Source organism: Saccopteryx bilineata, chromosome 1 (genome assembly GCF_036850765.1).
Source record: "Saccopteryx bilineata isolate mSacBil1 chromosome 1, mSacBil1_pri_phased_curated, whole genome shotgun sequence".
NCBI lineage: Eukaryota > Metazoa > Chordata > Mammalia > Chiroptera > Emballonuridae > Saccopteryx > Saccopteryx bilineata.
Window position 1 is genome coordinate 110,085,911 of NC_089490.1, and position 22,499 is coordinate 110,108,409.

At 33.7% G+C, this 22,499-nt stretch overlaps 1 long non-coding RNA gene and 1 pseudogene across 1 annotated transcript; one reads left to right on the plus strand and one right to left on the minus strand.

Moving 5' to 3' along the window:
- Positions 1-375: 375 nt before the first annotated feature.
- LOC136320019 (uncharacterized) lies at positions 376-2,484 on the minus strand. Its single transcript, XR_010728251.1, has 4 exons — positions 2,383-2,484; positions 1,597-1,695; positions 999-1,052; positions 376-498 (listed from the first exon to the last, which is right to left on the minus strand). It is a non-coding gene; the product is annotated as an uncharacterized lncRNA (long non-coding RNA).
- Positions 2,485-4,211: 1,727 nt separating this feature from the next.
- On the plus strand, positions 4,212-17,189 carry LOC136319293 (syntaxin-7 pseudogene; annotated as a pseudogene).
- The last annotated feature ends 5,310 nt before the right edge of the window (positions 17,190-22,499 follow it).

Genomic DNA, 22,499 nt, shown 5'->3' on the forward strand with positions numbered 1-22,499 from the left:
TACTTCATGATCTGATTAGTAATTACATGGAGCTTTGCAGCTCGGAATTAATCTGCACAGTCATGATATCTTTACTTTCCATGACATACAGTAAAATTAAGCAGCAAAGTTTACATTAGAAATAAAGGATTTATAGAAGCATGGATGTTTCTGATAAGCAAGAACTGGAAATAATCAAATGAGCATTAATGGCATAAATATAAATAAAATATTATACTCATAGAATGTAATATTATCAGCTTTTAAAAGAAATAAACCACAAATATATACAAAATAGGAATGAATTTTACAAATATAGACTAAATTAACCTGGTAAACAAAACGTTGAAAACAATTAAAATCTTACCATTTTTTCTTCATTATCTATGTAGAGCAGGCTAGAGTTCTTAAAAGCACAGGTCGTCAAACTCTCATCCCAGGCTTTTCTTTCAGTACTAATGTAATAGCAGTCTTTGGAATACAGTAACCACTCCTTTTGACAACAACCACAGTAATATGCTGAAGAAAGATCATGACTTATTATCCAAGAACCATTTAAATTTAAAAAAAAATAAAAATTAATTTCATATTTACACAGGCATAGACACATTTGTGCAGAACATATCTATACACCCTCACCGGCTGGTCCATGTAAACTAGGCAAACACACTCACACACACTCACAGGGAAGGGTCAGCCTCTCATTCCCTAATGTACGTGCCCGTATGAAGCAAACACACACACGAAAGTATCTGCTCTCAACATGTACTGAATGTCAGTGAATAAATCCACTTTTGTAGAACACAATAATTATTTTGAGTAATCATGGGTATAATTAGAGTGAATATATTTTTCTACTGTTGCATAAAAAACACTCTTCTGTACTCATTTATAAACATTTATTGCTTGGTATTATAATTTATGTTCCCGTCCCTCCCAAAAAACTATGATTTTGTTGATTATTTCAGATACAAAGTATGAACTGTTCTAGTATCACAACTTACAAAGTAATGTTATACCTGTCTGGTTCTTGGTTGTCAAGGAGGAATTATTTTTCTCCCGGTTTTAATTAACTAGGACAAAAAAAATTATAAAATAACCAATATTGATATAAATAAAATCATAATATGTTTGTTTTTACATTAAATATGATATATTGTCTAGGACTAGAATAATTTAGAATAAAATTGATTTTAGTAAAAAAATGTTGAAACAATGATGATTTGAGGTAAAAAATAATTCAAAAGCCTAGTAAACCAAACTTCATCTCTTTTGCATTTGGATTAACCAATCTTAAAAATTAATTTTTATTTCTCAATAATGTGACTAAAGCATGTCTTGAGTTTTAAAATCAAATTATATATGGATATATATGTGGATATATATAAACAGATATGGATAAACTACTCTCTAAAATCATTTTAAGATATATATATATATATATATATATATATATATATATACATACATACCCTGGATAAATACAGAATAATTATTTTACACTTATTCTAAATGCATACGTTAAAATCAGAGTTCTATTCCATAATATTATGAAATTTTAGGGTCACTAAGATTCATTCCAGTGAGAATTTCTCTTAAAATATAGTAATAACTTACAGAGAAAGAAATATAACACTCTTACTACAGCATAACTCAAGATGAGGCAGATGACTCCCAGGATTCCAGCAATGAGCTTCTCTGGAGGCAATGGTGAACCTGCAGGGAGAGAAAAGTGGGATGGAGAAGTTACTTAGATAGTTTATATAAAAGAGAACCCATATGCACAGGGAATCATATACAGTGGTACCTTGAGATACAAACAGACCAACATACGAATTTTTTAAGATATGAGCTGTGACTCGGTCCGTCTTGTTGTTCGAGATCCTAGCGGAATTCCGAGATCAAATAGTGATTCGGGAAGCTGCCGCTAGTTTGCCCATTGGTGCATGGGTCCAGTATCAGCAATTTGATATATGAGTTGACTGACTTACAAGCTCGGTTACAGAACAAATTATCTTCCACTGTAATCTTTCTCTTAGAATACTCCGCTGCATTTTCAGTAAATATAATACTTCATGAGGTGCTGGTCAAAGACTACACCTTTGTAGTCTTTGACCAGTCAGAATAAAATTCATTCTCAGATTTCATATTATTACACTGTATCCCAACCTTAAGTTCTGATCTTCACAAAGGAAAAGTAGGCGAGCTAATGGCCTACTCATTCCCCCACACCTCTGCATGCCATCTGCACATAGTAGAATAGTTATACTGTGTGTCTATTAAATGTGTCATTTTTGCAGTGGTCATTCTTCTCATTCCATTGAAGACCTGGTGATGTATTTTGAAATTTTATTCCCTCATAAAATATTTTTTTTTTTAAATGGAGTTTTTTTATACCCTTACCTCTTACTTGCTGTCCCCTTGTGTCTCTGGCCAGATTCATTTCTGAGTAGTTGTCCTGTTGGATCTCCATCTTTGCAGCTGAGTCAGACCAGGGATGGTGCCTATGATAACAATACCTGAGTGGTAAATAAATGATATGAATAATGACAAGATCCCTACGATAGTCACTGTGGGTGGAGTCTGAGATAAGTAAGAGGACTCACTCTGCCTTTGGCCAATGTGAAGTCTTATTCTAATTTACTTAAAGAATTAAATAAGTATTTCATAATAGAATAATGGCTCTTAAAATGTTGTCTTATATTTAGCATGATACTATTGTTTGAAGCAATAAAAAGTAATAACTTAGTGAAGAATAGAGAAAGTCAGAATAATATGTTTATAAAAGTCAGAGTTCACTAAATAATTTTAACATTATTAGAATAACAGTGAAAATTAAAAGGCTGTATAGAAAAAAATACAATTTCTATGACAATTTTTAAATGCATCAATGGTTAAAGATTGAGTGTTCTAAAGTTTGGGGAGTAGTGGTGTTAATATATATAACAATTTCCTGTATATAAAGTTTTTATTTAGTAAAATTTGTTTTTTACAGACAGATGACAAACCATCAAATAATATTAAATTTGAATAATTGTGGTCTTGAAAAATTAAAATTTAATGAAATATTATATATGCTATAAAATGTTACATGACACACTAAAGTTCACCAAAAATTAATAAATAATAAAGCAATAGAACAATAAAGGATTTTAAAAAATACTTAGTAGTTCACACAAGTAATTTGCAATTTATTTAATGGTTAAAATATGATATCATAAAATAATAAATAAATATCTAGTCAATTATGAAAAAACATCTTGGTGCAAACTTCCCGAAACATCTTTTGGCTTTCAAAGTCAGTAGGTAACTTCAGCGTTTAAGCAAATGAAATAAATCAGACACTGTAATTTAGTAATTCAGTCACTGGGCTTTGCAGTCTGAGAGATCTAGAAAAATTTTGGCTTTGAAATTTGTAATGTATGACTTTTCAAATTTATTTAGTGTATAGAATTGAACTCATTCATCTAAAGTGAGAATCAAAATTTGTACAATTCAATGTACATAAAGCACTTAGATCTCAAGCTAACATTTATAACCTTTCAAAATGTAACTCATTGTAATTATTTTAACAGTTGCTGTGCTACTATTTCTGATCATATCAGATAATGTAATATAATTCATTCTACAGAAGTCTCTTATCAGTGTGGCATCTCTTTTTGTAACATTTTGTCCAACTTCTAAACTCTTTTGATCGTTTATAACTAAGTTTAAATAAGCATTTTTCAGAGGTTCTTAAATAGAGATTTGTATTACCAAACAGCTTTTATTTAATAGAATTGCATTTAGGAGGAATTATGTTTGACCTTCACAATTTGGTCAATTCATTTCAAGAATCCATTTTTAAAGTCTGGGGTAAATAAAAATAACATACATATAGAAGTATATTTATTAATTACAAAATCCAAATTTTCCAGTTCTTTCTCTTCATGCTATGGAAAGTCATTTTAAGTTATATTGGATTTCAAACCCAAATACACCCAGATGCATGCTCTTTAATAATTTTCCACAGCCAAAAATTTAAATATTTTAAGATATCTTCCAACATATTTCATATTTTACTCACTTCACCCTAATTTTTACGAATAAGGACACCAATATTTTCATAGATTTGTTTCTATATTAATAATACTTCAGTTGTATCACATCTAGCCTGTGTATTTTCCCATTAAATGAATTGGGCCATTGAGAGAGAGAGGAGTAGAGACACATACCTTGGGAGTCAGAAAGTCATGCATCCCCTACAGGGAGACCAGGGTGCTCCTGTAACCAAACAGTATCTGCGGTTCAGAGGCTGCTCTGTGAAGACTGACGGTGAGACTACGGAAAAAAAGGTTGATTGCTCATCACTGCATCACTTAATGTTTGGACAGGAAGTTCTTACACTTGGGCAATTTTGAAGCTGATTTAAATCATCACACCCTCAGAATATAGGACACTTTGAGCTTGAGGTGCCTCATTAATTTGTCTATTGGTAAGTGCCACTAAGAAATTTTTATTACTGGGACAAAAGATTTGACCACTCACGTTGTTAACTTATTTCTGTTCTAAAATCACACACACTGAAAACTTAGGCCTTGTTCAGAGTATCTGAGAGGGCAGTTCTGTTAATCTTCTGAGATAACTCCATTCTGCTATCCACAGTGACTGCCCCCACTTGCATTCCCATCAACAGTACATGAGGATTCCCTTTTCTCCACATCCTCATTAAAATTTGTTTGTGGACTTACTGATGATAACCTTTCTAACAGGTATGAAGGGGTATGTCATTGTGGTTTTTTTTTTTTTTTTGCATTTTTCTGAAGCTGGAAACAGGGAGAGACAGTCAGACAGACTCCCGCATGCGCCCGACCGGGATCCACCCGGCACGCCCACCAGGGGCGACGCTCTGCCCACCAGGGGGCGATGCTCTGCCCATCCTGGGCGTCGCCATGTTGCGACCAGAGCCACTCTAGCGCTTGAGGCAGAGGCCACAGAGCCATCCCCAGCGCCCGGGCCATTTTTGCTCCAATGGAGCCTTGGCTGTGGGAGGGGAAGAGAGAGACAGAGAGGAAGTCGCGGCGGAGGGGTGGAGAAGCAAATGGGCGCTTCTCCTATGTGCCCTGGCCGGGAATCGAACCCAGGTCCTCTGCATGCTAGGCCGACGCTCTACCGCTGAGCCAACCGGCCAGGGCCGTCATTGTGGTTTTAATTTGTATTTCTCTGATGACACTGGGGGACAATATTTTTTCCCATTTTCTGTTGCATATAGAACTGTTTAAGAACTGTTTCTATATATATCTGCATCACTGATTCCAAATCTAAAATCTGTTTTTTGATGCATGCTCTAGTTTTCATGCAATTTTCATTTCTTTTTGTTACAGTTAATGACATGCATTGGTTTTTAAAATGGAGTTAAAGGGCAACTATTTTTGGATTGAACATAACCACAAGGCAATTAATGTTTTACAAACATCACTTTGACATAATTGTAGTTGTTTTTAAATGTAAAAAATTATTATCTGATACAAACACCCTTTTATTTTGTTTTAAGATTGAATCATGGCTTCTTTGAGTAGGTATAAATGTAAGAATAGTCTTGACACCTTCTGTTATATATGTGTCTGTTACTTTAACGTCAAATGTGCAATATTTCATCATTTGTGACACGTGCATATATTGCCTATTTTCAAGTTACCCTTGGCAATCAAGACAAGAATTGGGCTCCTCATATTGTGTGTCATAATTGTGAGGAAATGCTTCATGACTGGACAAAAGGAAAACACAAAAGAATGCCTTTTGGTATTCCCATGGTTTGGCGTGAACCTAAGGACCACAGCAGTGACTGCTATTTCTGTCGGATTTATACAAAGGGCACCAGCAATAAAAAAAAGCATATGATCACATATTCTAATATTCCTTCAGCAAAACGACCTATCTCACACTCTGAGACACTCCTGGTTCCAGTTTTCAATGGTTTTATTTCTTCTAAGGATGAAGAAAATGAACATGGTGATCAATAGTATTTTGATAAGATGCATGAGGAAATGATTGTAGAATCTGAAGGGTCTTCTTCTGATGCCAAGCAGTCATTAACCCCTCAGCAGTTTAGCCAACCCGAATTGAATGACTTAGTAAGAAATTTGGGCTTATCAAAGAAAGCAGCTGAGTTATTAGCCTCCAGGCTTTGAGAAAAGAATGTACTTCACCGGCAAGCTAAAGTATCCCATTTCAGGAAGCGTGAACAGATTTTTGTGGACTTTCTTTCCAAAGTCAAACACTTTGTTTACTGTCATGATATCAGTAGTCTTCTCAGCCAGCTAGGTGTTACCACTTAGAGTCCAACAGAACGGTGGCTATTTCTTGACAGCTCTAAATGGAGTCTCAAATATGTTCTCCTACATAAAAGTAATGTTTATGCAGTGGTTCCAATTTGTTATTCAACTTATCTGTGAGAAGATTATAATGACATAAAAATTGTCCTCGACTTTCTGAAGTATGAATAGCATAACTGGATCTTTTGTGTGGATCTTAAAATGGTAAATTTACTGCTAGAACAACAGAGAGGTTTCACAAAGTATCCTTGCTTTCTGTGTTTGTGGGACAGCCGAGCTCGGGAGAAACACTGGACACAAAAGGAGTGGCCAAAACGTGAAGCTCTGAAAGTAGGGATGAAAAATATTGTGAATGAACCTGTAGTTAATGGAGACAAGATCATTTTTCCCCCACTTCACTTGGCTTAATCAAACTTGGCTTAATGAATCAGTTTGTTCTGGCTTTAAATAGGGAAAGTGAATGCTTTCAATATATTATTTCTGCTTTTCCTGCCTTGTCTTTTGAGAAAATAAAAGCAGGTATATTCGATGAACTTCAAGTTCGAACCCTCATACATGACAAAGAATTTCCTAGGAAGATGAATAAGGAAAAGAAAGCAGCATGGCAGTCTTTTGTGGCAGTTACAAAGAACTTCCTTGGCAACAAGAAGTTTCTTTGGTTATATTCCCAGATGTGGAATTCCTGATTCATAAAGCAACAGCAATAAAATCTCACATATTTCTCATAGCAATAGTTTTTATGATATATTACTTCAGGCAAGGGAAACAAAGGATGGTAAATAGTATAATTGTAATCACATCAAACCAAAACATAGCATAAAACTCTGAACTTCTGGTGCCAAGGATGCTGTTGACTTTCCAAGGCATGGATGTAACATGAGTGTTAAGATTCACTTCCTGAACAGTCACCTTGATAAGTTTCCTGAAAATCTTGGAGTTGTTAGTGATTGCAGACTACTGCTGGAGCATCAAACAAGATTGTCCTCAACAAGTACACATACGCAAGAGCTACACAAACAAACTTTTGCCTGAACAGAATGTAAATAAGTTTTGAGCAAATTTTATTAAAATAAGTGTTTTAATATGTTCTATTTTGAAACTGTAGACAAATTCTGATGCAATCATGTCTTTTAGTGTATTAGTGTATTTACTGCAATATAAGAATTATTATATTTTCACAAAGATGATGCCCAAGAAGACATTCTACTTCATTATGTTAAACTAAATGTGAAAATTTCACAATAAGATGAAAACCTAAAATCTTGGATTGCAAAAAAACTGTAGCTTACAGAGAAAAACTAATGTCAGATTTGAGATCACACTTGAATTAGGTAAGAACAAGTGTTTTTGATGATGCAACAAAAATTTTATTCCCCAGTGTTAGTGATGTTGAACATCTTTTCATATGTCTGTGGCTTCTTTGGAGAAGTGTTTAGTCAGGTTTTTGTCCATTTTTTTCATTGGAGTGTTTGTTTGTTTTGAGTGTTACAAGTTTTTATAAATTGTAGATATTAAGCCCTTATCAGATGAACTGGCAAGTATTTTCTCCCATTCTGTTGATTGTCTTTTCATTTTGTTTACAGTTTCTTTTGCAGTGCAAGAACTTTTTGGTTTGATGTCATCACAATTATTTACCATTCTTTGTTTCCCTTGCCTGAAGTAATATATCAGAAAAACTATTGCTATGAGAAGTATATGAGATTTTATTGCTTTTGCTTTATGAATCAGCAATTCCACATCTGGGAATATAGCCAAGGAAATCCAAAACACGAATTCACATGAATATATGCATTACTCTTCATTGCACCAATATTTACAATAGCCAGAATATGGAATGACCCAGATGTCCATCAGTAGGTGAGTGAATAAGAAAGCTGTGGTATATTTACACAATGGAATACTACTTAGCCATAAAAAAGAAAGAGATCTTACCTCCTGCAACACCATAAATGGACTTGGGGATTATTATGTTAAGTTCAATAAGCCTGTCAGAGAAAGACAAATACTATATGACTTTACTTATATGTGGAAACTAATGAACAAAATAAACTTAAAACAGTAGAAACAGACTCATTGATACGGATAACAAACTGACAGATGTTGAAGGGGAAAGTGTTTGGAGACTGCGTGAAAAAGGTAAAAGGATTAAAAAAGAGGAAAAACTCATAGAGACAGACAACACTATAGGGATTTCAAGACAAAAAGGTGGTGAGGGGCGGTGGAGGATGGTAAAGGGGAGGATAGATGGTGATGAAGGGAGACTTGACTTGGGTTGTTGAATACATAATACAATATACAGATATGTATTGTGAAATTGTACTCCTGAAACACATACTTTTATTAAACACAGAATTTTATTACACAAATACAATTAAAAAATAGAGTGCAAAAGAAAAGCTATCTTAGAAGTTTAAGTTCTACTCTTCAGTACTTTTAAGCAATGTTGCTAAATAATGGCCTTACTTAATTTTATTTATACCCTCATTATGTTATTTATATTATAATGGAAGTAATAAAAAATAGTAATCCCATTAACAACAGGTATATAATGGTAGTTGTCATTAATATTCTAAAGAACTGCTTTATTTTAGCTGTCACAAATATTACTTCCCAAACTTACCTACTCTGCCCTACTTTTTATTATGTTTACATAAATCAGTTATATTTCTCCTAAGAAAAATAAACACCTCTTCTAAAGACTAAATATTAAACAACAGTAAACCATTCCATAATTTAATAAATTAAAATATTAAATTACCACTCATTATACTATTTATTAGCTATTCCCATTACAATTAGTTGTTTGTATTTTAATACATATATTTGTTCTGAATGTCAAAAGCTCATCTAACAATGTAAGAAGAAAACAAATGCAATTTAAAAAATTTTTATCTGTCTAAAATTGGGGAGGGCAGAAAAGGTAGACTTTGAAACTACAAGTTGAGACATAAATATCAGAAGAAATAAAACATTAAATCTGAATTATCTATTGTATTTCAGATGGAATTCTTTTCTTCCTTGTCATATTGTATCATAAAAAGTGGAAATGTTTATATATCATTGGTAAGTAAATTTAAATTGAAGGTACCATGTATTTCAGCAATCATACTTCTAGGTATGTTATCAAAGAAAATTACATAATTGTTTTGAAGACATTTGCATACTTTTGCATTCATTGAAATATTCTGCATCTTAGTTGAGGTTTAAAAGCAACCTCAGCCTGACCAGGCGGTGGCGCAATGGATAGAGCGTCGGGCTGGGATGCGGAAGGACTCAGGTTCGAGACCCCGGGGTTACCAGCTTGAGCGCGGGCTCATCTGGCTTGAGCAAAAAGCTCACTAGCATGGACCCAAGGTCACTGGCTTGAGCGGGGAGTTACTCAGTCTGCTGAAGGCCCCATGGCACATATGAGAAAGCAATCAATGAACAACTACGGTGTCCCAACAAAAAACTGATGATTGATGCTTCTCATCTCTCTCCATTCCTGTCTGTCTGTCCCTATCTATCCCTCTCTCTGACTCTCTCTCTATCCCTATAAAAAAAAATTAAAAAAATTTTTTTTTAAAAGCAACCTTAGTGTCTTCACTGGATGAATGGATAAAGAAAATTTTATGCACATACACACACAGGCACATATCCCACACAGAATGGACTGTCATTCAGCCATGAGGGAAAAAATTTTCTGTCATTTGAGACAGGGATGAACCTGAAGGCATTTGCTTCCTGAAATAAGCTACACAGAGGAAGACAAATATTTCATGGTATTATTTATATGTGAAATTTAAAAATATCTAATTTGTAGAAAAGTGATTGGCAAGGTCTGGGGTGGAGATAATGAAGGAGGTTGGTAAAGGGTATAAACAAAAAACACAAATACAGCCCAAGGATGTCACGTATTACATGATGACTATAGTCAATAACACCGGAATGTATAATTAAAACTTACTAAGGGATGCAACGGGAATTTAGATGTTCTCTCCTAAGGAGAAGAAAGGTAACGAAATAAACCCCAGATTATAAAAGTTACAACTGATATGCAACGCTGTTGAATATGAAAAGTTCTAGAAAGAAAATTCTTTAAATTGTTCATTACAAAATTGTCATGGGGACATAAAACATAGGGAATATAGCCAGTAATACTGTAATGATTATATATGAAGCCAGGTGGGTACCAGACTTATTTACGAATTATTTCAAAAGTTATATAAATGTCTCTCCACTATGATGTACATCTGAAACTAATATAAAATATATTAAATCTCAAGTGTAATAGCAGAATAAAAAATAAAATAAAAGTTTATAATATGGTTTTATTCTATTCTCTTAGTAAAACTTTTAAAAGCCCTGTGAATAATGACATTAGTTATTACCTGTTATATTCTGAGAAGCATAATGGAGGTCAGAAACTTATGGGATGAAAGTATGGTGTTAAAAGCATGCACTTCATTACCACAGAAGAGAAATGACAACACAGACAAACTTTCCCTAAGAATATGATATACACGTTCATTAAAAAAAAAGAAAAGGTTAACAGAAGTTTTCCTTTTTTAGGAAAAAAAGGGCTAATTTATTTAAAGTTTTAAGCTTAATTTTTATACCATCAGTTTTTAATTTCCTTAACTAGTATAATAAATCACTGTTTATGGCACCAAGGAGATGTTTTTATTACACCATTGTAGAGGGAAACAATAATGACCAACGTATTTATTTTGCAACCAATTGACTTATTTGTGAAATTTAGTCTAAAATGTGTTAACAGAGAAATATTCAAAGAAACTTATCGGCCCTGGCTGATTGGCTCAGTGGTAGATTTTTGGCCTAGCGTGTGCATATACCAGGTTTGATTCTTGGACAGGGCACACAGGAGAAGTGACCCTCTGCTTCTCCACTGTCCCTCTCTCCCTTTTCTCTCTATCTCTCTTTCTCTCCCAGAGCTACGGCTCTGTTGATTTGAGCTCTAAAACCCCAGGAGCTGAGGGGAGCTCTGAGGAGCTTCTGACTCAGCGTTAAAAATAGCTCAGTTGAGAGATGACCCCAGATGGGCAGAGCTTCAGCACAAGATGGGGGTCGCCAGGTGGATCCGGGTTGGACTTCATGTAGGAACCTGTCTGTATATCCCCCCTCCTCTCACTTAAAAAAAGAAGAAATAAAAAGAAAATTATTTAGTCTCAGATATCACATATATTGCCATTCTTTTGTCATTATTTTTCTCTCTAATTTTCACTGTATCCTTAAAATGTCAGAATCCGTAAATTTTAGGTGATTGTAAAAATACAAATACCATATGATTTTACTTACATATGCCATCAATTGTACAAAATAAACTAACAACAAACATAATAGAAACAGACTCCTAGACACAGAGAACAGATTGACAGCTGTCAGAGAGGTTGGGGTGAAAGGGAGGCTGGGTGAAAAAAGTGAAGGAATTAAGCTGAGAAAAAAATCATAGACAACAGTATGGGGATTACATGAGGGAAATGGGGTGGGGGAAGGAGGAGACGGTAAAAAGGAGATAAATGGGGATGAAATGAGACTTGACTTGGGGTGGTAAACACACAATATAATATACAGATGATATATTATAGAATTGTACAGGTAAAAGTCTATGTAATTTTATTAATCAATGTCACCTCAATAAATTCAATAACTTTTTAAAAAAGAAAACATAGTCTTTTAAATTATGAAGCGTAAATAGGCAAAGAATCACTATTTGTTCTGGTCTCCCTACTTCTTCTGGGAATAGTACAATAGAATTCTTGTTTCATTTTTTCATTGATTCAAGAAAGAGAATGGGGAAGGGAGAGCTAGAGAGAGAAAAAAGCATCAACTTGTTGTTCCTTTTAGTTGTTCCATTTTTAGTATGCCCTCATTAGTTGCTTCTAGTATGTGTATAGATCTCAGATCTTACCTGCGATCTCCATGCACCAGGTCACTGCTCTATCCACTGAACAACCCAGCCAGGACCTACAAAAGAATTCTTTAAACAAATCTTATCTTTAACAGGCACTGACTGTTATGAAGAACGATGAAATGAGTAGTAGGTTATCTTAAACAAGTAATAAAACATTGTCACCTATATAAATTGTGAGACTAATTCTTTAAAAAAAAAAGAGGTCTATTAAAGCTTAGTTTTGCCTTTAAATCAAATTAAGATTTTGACAATTTTTAATTTGAGATTGACTCAGGTTAAGAACATCACAGTTTGTTTATAGAAGTTCATACTGCAGTCTTTTGTATTAACCGTATGTGCAGATGAGATCCTGCAATTTTACATATTAAATATCTAGTGGATTTTTATATATCTTATAAATTTTCTCACCCCTTTGGAGTAGAAATACCAATTAAATGGTCTCAATTAACATTTATCATGTGTTAATATATATTAGTTTGTGCCATTTAAATTTTATGTACCCTCTTTTATTGATGCCTAAAAGAATGGAAACGTTTAAGTTGTGAAAAAAATAAAATATATCATGTTGATAAAATTAAGGAATTTAAGTGTTATACAATGTAATATATCTGTAACAGTGTATAAGGTAATTATTCTAAAATAATTTTCATATTATCTAATAAAATCAGTTTTGGGGAGGTTGTTTTCAGGTTGTTATATTTTAGAGTATTAAGAATTATAAAAGACTTGTTTGTTATGAAGAGATGAATTCTAGGGGAACTGCTGCTTCTGATTTTATGTCAGAAAATTTTCCCTTCTGTTCTGAGAGCCTTCACACCACACTGCCAACCTTTAACATATACATGGCTGGAAGTCAGTTTTCACAAATACTAAACCAAATATTATTTCCTGTTACAATGATGTCCAGACAAAAGTTGTGAAAATAACTTGTTATTTTTAGTCATTTTCTAGTATCACATTCTCACACACCTCCAACCCCCAAATTAATGTCTACTAGAGCCAGTGAATATGTCCTGAATTGGATATAGGGTCTTTGCAAATGCAATCAAGTTAAGATGAGGTTATACTGGTGTAAGATGGGCCTTATATAATACATATGATGTCCCAGAAAAAGAGAAACATTAGGACAAAAAGATAGAGGTTCACAGGCAAAAGAATGATAAACAGAGACAGAGACTGAAGTAATATGTTTGTAAGCCAAGGAATGCCTAGGACTCAGAGCTACACCCAAAACTAAAAGAAATGTATAGTACAGAGTCAGCCCCGGAGTTTTCATAGTTAAGATAGTCCTGTTCATTCCTTCATTTCAGACTTTAAACATACAGAACTATGATAGAATAAATCTTTCTGGTGTAAGCAAAAGTCAATTAGAATATAAAAAGTTACAAAGTAATTAATGATGCATGAAAATACTTTGAACCATCTGAGAATATCACTTGTCAGAAGAAACTTTGATTTTACCTGGATCCACTGGGAATACCATACTTGAAAACAGGAATTTGGTGTGAAAAGTACTGATCTACAAATTTGTCCTTAAACATCACAAAATATGTCTTCCTTCTGGTCTCAAGGAAAGTCTCCATCTCTCATACCTTGTTTTTTTATTTCTCTTTTCTTTTTTTATGCTGAATATCTGTGAAAGGTAGAGCAATTGAAGCAAATGCTTCAGTCACTCTGATGCTGTTTGTCAGAGACATTTTACGTCAGAGAAGTAGCTGTTGAGATGAACAGGAATTTAACTGTATACACGAAAGTCACCATTTCCCCAACACCATCCCAGAAAGTCTGAATACTTTTATTAAAATATTGGCTTTGATGAATTAATTACCTATTCAGGCTTATTCTCCTGATCATTTGGTTTGGGGACATCACCTGAAGAGTTTGATGATCTCTGTTTGCCTCTCTATATTGAAAACTGGCACTGTAATTTTGAGAAAATATTTTATATAATGAAATTATATTTCTATTAATTTTTTATGAATTTAGTTAAAATACAATTAAACATATCTGGAAATATTGAAATTATGTGAGGAACTATGTCAGTGTAGAAAATACGTTAGTATTTTATATTCTGGCTTCTGGGATTTCCATAACTCCTATGGGTGGTCATAACTTCTGGTACACCACTCTTACTTCTACATGTTCTGATGACTATTATTGTAGTTTAGTTTATTCTTAGTGAATCCACATTTCATTCCATTGACCACTATGAGAAAAGTGTACTTTTCACAAAATTAATAAGGTTGACTATGTAATTTATTTTGATAACATAATGTGATTGGGAAAATACCAGTTTATGAAGTCAAGTATAAGCATTAAGAAGCACATATTGGGTCCTGGTTAGTTGTTCAGTGCATGGAGCACTGGCCCGGCCTATAGACGTCCAGGGATTGACTCCTTGTCAAGGCACACAGGAAAAGTGACCATCAGCTTTCCACAAGCTTCTCCCCCTTTTCTACTCTCGCAACTAGATTGGTTCCAGTGTGGCTCCATGCACTGAGGATAACTCTGTTTGAGCGCATCAGCATCAGGCACTAAAGGTAGGTAGATACTAGAGTATTGATTGGCCTAAGATGAGGTTGCTGGCTGGATCCAGGTAAGGATGCTTGTGGGAGTCTGTTTCATTATTTATTTATATATGTGTATATACACACACACACACACACATACATACACACACACACATACACACTGACTGACATACTCTGGGCCATTCATTCTCATTTTCAACACTCAAGGGTTAGATCAAATTAATTGATTTGAAAATGAGTGATATATTATTTACAGTATTATAGACCTAGAAATAATGCTTTTGTTATAATTCATTATCAAACCATGATTTATTTCAATAAATACCTGAAGTCTTAGAAATGTATAATATGTACCTGAATACATTTTTTGAAAATTAATATAAATATGGTTTAAAAATGATTGTAGAATACCAAGAACGGAGAGTGAGGTAACGAGTCACTTTAAGAGACTATGATGTAGCAAAGTCGATTCATTCTCAGTAACAAAAGTACCACTCGGCTCTGGCCGGTTGGCTCAGCGGTAGAGCTTCGGCCTGGCGTGCGGGGGACCCGGGTTCGATTCCCGGCCAGGGCACATAGGAGAAGCGCCGATTTGCTTCTCTACCCCCACCCCCTCCTTCCTCTCTGTCTCTCTCTTCCCCTCCCGCAGCCAAGGCTCCATTGGAGCAAGGATGGCCCGGGCGCTGGGGATGGCTCATTGACCTCTGCCCCAGGCGCTAGAGTGGCACTGGTCGCGGCAGGGCGACGCCCCCTGGTGGGCAGAGCATCGCCCCTGGTGGGCATGCCGGGTGGATCCCGGTCGGGCGCCTGCGGGAGTCTGTCTGACTGTCTCTCCCCATTTCCAGCTTCAGAAAAATACAAAAAAAAAAAAAAAAAAAAAAAAAAAAAAGGCCCACTCTTTTCAGTGATGCTGATCTCTGGGAGGCTCTACAAGGGTGGAGACGGGGAATATAGAATATCTCAATATTCGTTGCTTAATTTTGTTGTGAACTTGATAATGGTGTCAAAATAATATCTTAACAAATAGTTCTATAAATATAACTGAAGTGTTTTGGAAGAAATTAAAACTGTGTCATTTACAGATGCTGAGACAATCATTTTACCAAATATAGGTAAGCTAAAGTGCCTGGCGCTTACAGACATATGTTATTGGTTCTGAGCAGGATGCAGAATGGAGCGTCTGGGGCCACTGAAATTTGGCAAATGTAAAAATCTTGTCTAAATCTGCACTTGTTGAAAATCTGAAATACAGTGATAATGCATCATTAATCTAGTAATATATAACATAATATTGTAATAAATAAACTCTTCAGAGTAAGTTACATATGTAAATCTAAATATTTCTCATAATATTACTAGAAAACTGTTTCTTTATATAAATGTCCACACATTGCTTTTTATATAAAATATTAATTCCTGACTTAGCAAGCATAAAGGCATAATTTATATGAGTTCGCAGGAGACTTACTGTTCTGAAGACAGAACTGAGCCATTTCGCCAAAACGACTACTTAATATTGTTTCTGTGGAAGAGTTCAATCCATGAATATATATTGAAAATGGTCAAAAAAGTCTGTAAGAACACATATTTTACGAGAAATTAAGTAAAAGCTTGTGTACTGATTTGAATTTGTAAACACAAAGTAGGCCTGCAGAGGGAGGGGGGAGGAAGCAGAGGAGGTCAGGGTGACTGACTGCTCAGTACACTGCACACAGCCCACCAGCATCCGATGAAATTAGTGACTAAGCAAGTCAACCGCATTGTATGGTCCAGCAATTGTTGGTGATCCTCCCAGCTAGCCCAGCATATCCAACTCCCTGAGGTTCACACATGTTCTGTGGAAATACAGAGGACCCTGAAACAATATACAACACCTCAAGATGCACCAAAATTGACTCAACATCTGCAACAAAAGCAGCAGAATCCTAACCAACTTGCCAAAGAAACAGATAAGTTCATTAAAGGGTTTGGATATCTGCCCACCACCACCAGTGAACACATCAAAAGAAAATACAGAAGGATTGCTAGTGACTGAGATCACATCACTGACAAACTTTCCAAAGGACAAAATGTAAGCAGTTGAAAAGGTAAGTTTATGGCTCCAGTGGGAGCCTTTTCCAAAGAATCAGGTGGTTTTCCCGAGGAGAGCTCATACACAGGAATCTTGTAACCTGGGAGAGCCAAAATCAACCTCAAGTGCAAGTGCAGAATGAGTAAATGACAGAGGGTGTCCTCTGCCTTGTTCAAGAGAGAGTCATCGATTAGGCAACTTGTAGCTAATATGATCAATATTATTATCTATTTAAAAATTTGTGAATGACAATTCATGATCAAGGACCTATGACAAACAGCATAGGAGCCAAAGTTGAAAATGCAGCAGTGCATGTCCAACAAGCCAACCAGCACCTGCCAAGGACAAGAGAGTATGAGAGAAAGCATTTCTGCATGTAGCTGCACAAGCTGTTAAAAAAATATAGAAATCTACAAGAGGCTAGCAATGAAGAACAAAACTCTTAACCTTTATTATTTAAATGACTATGTTATCATTATTTTGACTCTGGTTTCGATTTGTATGTTGAAATTTTGAATGCAGGTTTTGTTAAAATTAAACAGAGAATGATTTTGGTAACTAATAAAATTTACTTTAGAAAAATTGCCAAAATGATATTTTCAGAGAACTCATGTTGAAGAACAAATAATTATAAAAATGTAGGAATTTAGTTGCATTTGGTTTTTAATTTTGTTTGAGTTCAAGTGCACAGCATGTTGAATGGACATTTGTCTATGTTAAAAGGTGATCACCCTAATGGATGTGGAGACCATCAGACACCATGCATGGTTATTAGAAAATTGTTCACTATGTTCTCTGTGTTGTAGTTTTCATAGTCATGATGGTTTTTATAACGGGAAATTTAAAGAACTGCTTTTGGATAAAAGTTCATAATGTATAAGGTCTTAAGCTGTTCTTCATTTTCATACATAGGTAACCATTTTTTACAACTCTTCATTGAAGAAGTATTAGATGATTGTCAATTAACTCACTTGCCTCTTTAAATTAATTTTTTAATGCTCTAAATGAATACTGTAAAAAGGATTATTTTATCTTATAGTCTGTATTTTACAGTATTCTTAATTAACAGTGTGATAGTGAAGGTAATGCTTTATATGCCAAACTATAAGACTTCAAATGGGAACAAATAAAATATTAAGTAATTTTGTTAATTTTATATTTGCAACCAACATGAAGATGATTTAAAAAAACATAAAGTTAATTATTTTGAACTTACACTCCTGCAATTTACAGAATCTTTTTACACAATGAAAACATTAGGGAAATGTATTGGTAAGTTAAAATGAAAAGGACAAATGGACAAAATTAACAAATTCACAGCTCTGAAAGCTGATCAAAGACTAATAATAGCTTGTGATTATTTATCATTGATAGATTGCTAGAGATTGGACAAAGAATACAGCAAATGTAAGTCTTCCCTTCTAGGGTGCTCCCATGTCTCCCTCTCTAATACCTGTGTTACCTCGTGAGTAAGAATGATGATTTTTACAATTTGAGGAAGGCGGCAAATATCAGTGGTGTCGCTACAGGGGCAGACTTGATTAGCAGTGAAAGAGGTTGGTAAATAGCCAACTACATATTCAGTTCAGAGTGCTGAATATACCAGTTGATATACAAGGAAGACCATCCTTCTTGCCATCTGAAGTTGTGCTCCACATTTTGTCAAGCACAGTGCCAGCCAGAACTGCCAGCCAGAAATATAACAGGAAGGTACTAGAAATGAGGGAACAATTGGAGAGGGGACATCAGCTCTCTACACATTCTGGCTTTTGAAAAAAAAATGGGCACAAGTGTAGAAGAAACCACAATATCTTTTTACTGAAAGATAATTCAGTAAAAATAAAGCTAATGGGGACTTTGAAAATTGATATCAAATAAGCACTCTCCTACACACACACACACACACACACACACACACACACACACACACACACAGATATCAAACAGTAGAGGTTAGAAACCATACCGACTTCAGGTATTTGAATACATTTTATAAAAATCTTTGGTTGTCAACTAAGCTATGCATACACAAGGAGAATCCTGGGTAAGCCAGGATAAATATACAAATAAACAAGTATATATACACTTCCAAAGAGAAGATTCTACAGTAAATGCTTTTTCAGCATACAAAAAAATTTATAAATCTAAGAAGAGGGAAGGAGATTTTATACTTACTATATTATATTATCAAAAATATGTACTTATACAATATTAGAAAACATGCTAAGAACCTGAGAAATGTCTTCCTTACTCTTAGGGGGAAAATCAGTCAATAGAATCTAACTTTTACAGAGAAGATGTTGGAGTCATTAGAAAAATATTTTTAAATCGTTTTAAATATAAATGTAATATAAATTATAAAAACTATGTTCATACGTAGATGGGACATAAAAGTGAGACCAAGAGACATTGATAAGAGTGTGGTGGTTACGGGGGGAGGGGGGAGAGGGAGAAGGAAGGGGGAGGGGGAGGGGCACAAAGAGAACTAGATAGAAGGTGACAGAGGACAGTCTGACTTTGGGTGATGGGTATGCAACATAATTGAACGACAAGATAACCTGGACATGTTATCTTTGAATATATGTATCTTGATTTACTGATGTCACCCCATTAAAAATAAAAAAAAATAAAAAAAACTATGTTCAAATAATAATACAAAAATATAGCGGCAGTGATGGAATAATTAAAGAAATAAAAACTATGAATAAATCAAATAAAAATTCAAAGTTGAAAAATATATTACCTCCATTGAAAAATTTACTACTTTACATAAATTTTGACATATGTAAGAGGAACTGATGACATTAAAGCAGGAATAAAGAAATGATTAATTCCTGAGGCTAAAGAGAAAAAAACTCAAATATTAATGGACTCAGAATCCATTAGAACAATATTAGGAAAACTGGCATAGGTGTGAATATTGTCTGAGAATATAAAAAGAAACAGAAAAATAGTTTTTAAGATAAATGAACAGCCTCTTAAATTTTATGTTAAAGTATATATAAACTCATGTGTATAAACTTATTCATGAAGAAAGGATCATCTGTTAAATATTATACTCCATCAATTAGATAATGAGAAAAGTATAAACTTCATTTCTACCACACAGCAAAATAAAGACAGCGCACAAAAAATAAATTTTCAGTGTATTATAGTTCTAAATGTATAAGTTAATCATTAATAAAGAAGATAAACCCTAAGAGTAATATAGCAGATTACCTTTATGAATATTGACTAAATTTTGATGGGCCTCCTATAATCATTAACACATAAAATAAGATATTGGATCAGGGTAACATTAATATATTTAGGTCATGAAAAGATAACAATATGAGAATAATAATGTAAATAACAGTCAAAAGAGCTATTTTTGTCTTATAAAACAAAAAAGGTCTCATGCCCCAAATATAACAATTTCTAGGAAGGAAAATATCAGGCATACAGGGGAAACCAGCAAGAGATATGAACAGTCACTTCTCATTCTCAGAACAGAGAATCTCATAATGATTACTGCCTAGATGATGTGTTCAATCTCTCAGAAATCAGGAAAATGCCTATTAATGTCATAATGACACTTTCATATAGTGATAGAAACTTATAGCATTAAAATTCCTGACAGTACTAAGTTTTGGATAAAAAATTATTGGATAAAATGTGTATTAACATAATAAACTAGAAAGTGCTGGGATAATCTAATAAATTTGTCATATGCATATGTGGATGAACCTGCTATTTCTATTTGATACATAAAGAATAGTAAATTATAATTATATACTTATACAATTATAATAATAAAGTTTTATTTATAAATTATTATTATATTTTAAATATAATATTTATGATATATAAATATGATACATGTAGCATTTGTATGTAATGAACATTATTTTAAACACAACATATTTAAGAAAAATACACAAGATTTTTATAAAATCATTATTTATAATGCTGGCACATTAAAAATCAACTATATTCTTGTAGAAAAAAATGTCAAGTGTATACAATATAGCAGGAAAAATCAACGAACTAAAGATTAAGGCAATAATATAGATAAATTGCAAATATATCATATGGGAGTTTCAGGAGACATCAAATACATAATGAATGACTCCCTTTATATAAAGTTCAACATTAAGAAAAGATCATTTTTAATATAAAGAATGAAAATAATGGTTCAGTGAGAAAGTGGAGAAGCTATGAGAAGGTGCACAGGAGCAGGGTTACTGCGGACCGGCAATTTCTACTTCATGATTTGATTTGTAATTACATGGGACTTCGCAGCTTGGAATTAATCTGCAGTTATGACATCTTTACTTTACATGAAGTACAGCAAAATTAAGTAGCAAAGTTTACATTAGAAATAAAGGATTTATAGAAGCATGGATGTTTCTGATAAGCAATAACTGCAAATTATGAAATGAGCATTAATGGAATAAAATATAAATAAAATATTATAGTCAAACAATGTAATATTAATAGCCTATAAAAAATAAACCACAAATATATGCAAAATAGACATGAATTCTACAAATATAGTAAATTAACCTGGTGAGCAAAATGTTGGAAACAATTAAATCTTACCACTTCTTCTTCACTATCTATGTAGAGCTGGCTAGAGTTCTTAGAAGCACAGGCCATCAGACTCTCATTCCAGGCTTTTCTTTCAGTACTAATATAATAGCAGTTGTTGGAATTCAGTACCCACTCCTTTGGACAACAACCACAGTGATATGCTGAAGAAAGATCATGACTTATTATCCAAAAGCTATTTAAATTAAAAAAATAATTTACATATTTACACAGGCATAGACACATTTGTGCAGAACATATGTATACACCCTCACCGGCTGGTCCATGTAAAAGCAAACGCACTCACATACACTCACAGGGAAGGGTCAGCCTCTCATTCCCTAATCTATGTGCTCCTATGAAGCAAACACACAAACAAAAGTATCTGCTCTCAACATGTACTGAATGTCAGTGAATGAAGCCACTTTTGTAGAATACAAAAATTATTTTGAGACAATTGGTAATCATGGGTATAATAATTAGAATAAATATTTTTTCTGTTGCTGGACATCAAGATATAAAAAACACTCTTCTGTACTCATTTATAAACATTCATTTCTCGGTATTATAATTTATGTTTCCCTGTCTCCCAAAAACCTATGATTTTGTTGATTATTTCAGATACAAAGTATGAACTGTTCTAGTATCACAACTTACAAAATAATGTTTTACCTGTCTGGTTCTTGATTGTCAAGGAGGAATTATTTTTCTCCTTGTTTTCATTAGTTGGAAAAAAAAGAAATTTTTATAAAAAACCAATATTGATATAAATAAAATTATAATACTGTTGTTTCTACATTGAAATAAATATGATGTATTATCTAAGATTAGAATATTTTGGAATAAAATTGATTTTACAAAACCCTTAATGAAGCAATAATAATTCAGAGGTAAAGTAATGCAAAAGTCAAGAAAACAAAACTTTGTCTTCTCTTACAGCCTCTCAATTAGCCAATCTAAAAAATTATTAGTTTTCCTCAATAATGTGCCTTAATACATGTCTTGAGTTATAAAATCAAAATATATATAGATATACATGTATATATATGGTCATATATATATAGAAACTAATCTCTGAAATCATACTAAGTTATACCTTAGATTAATTCAAAATAACCATT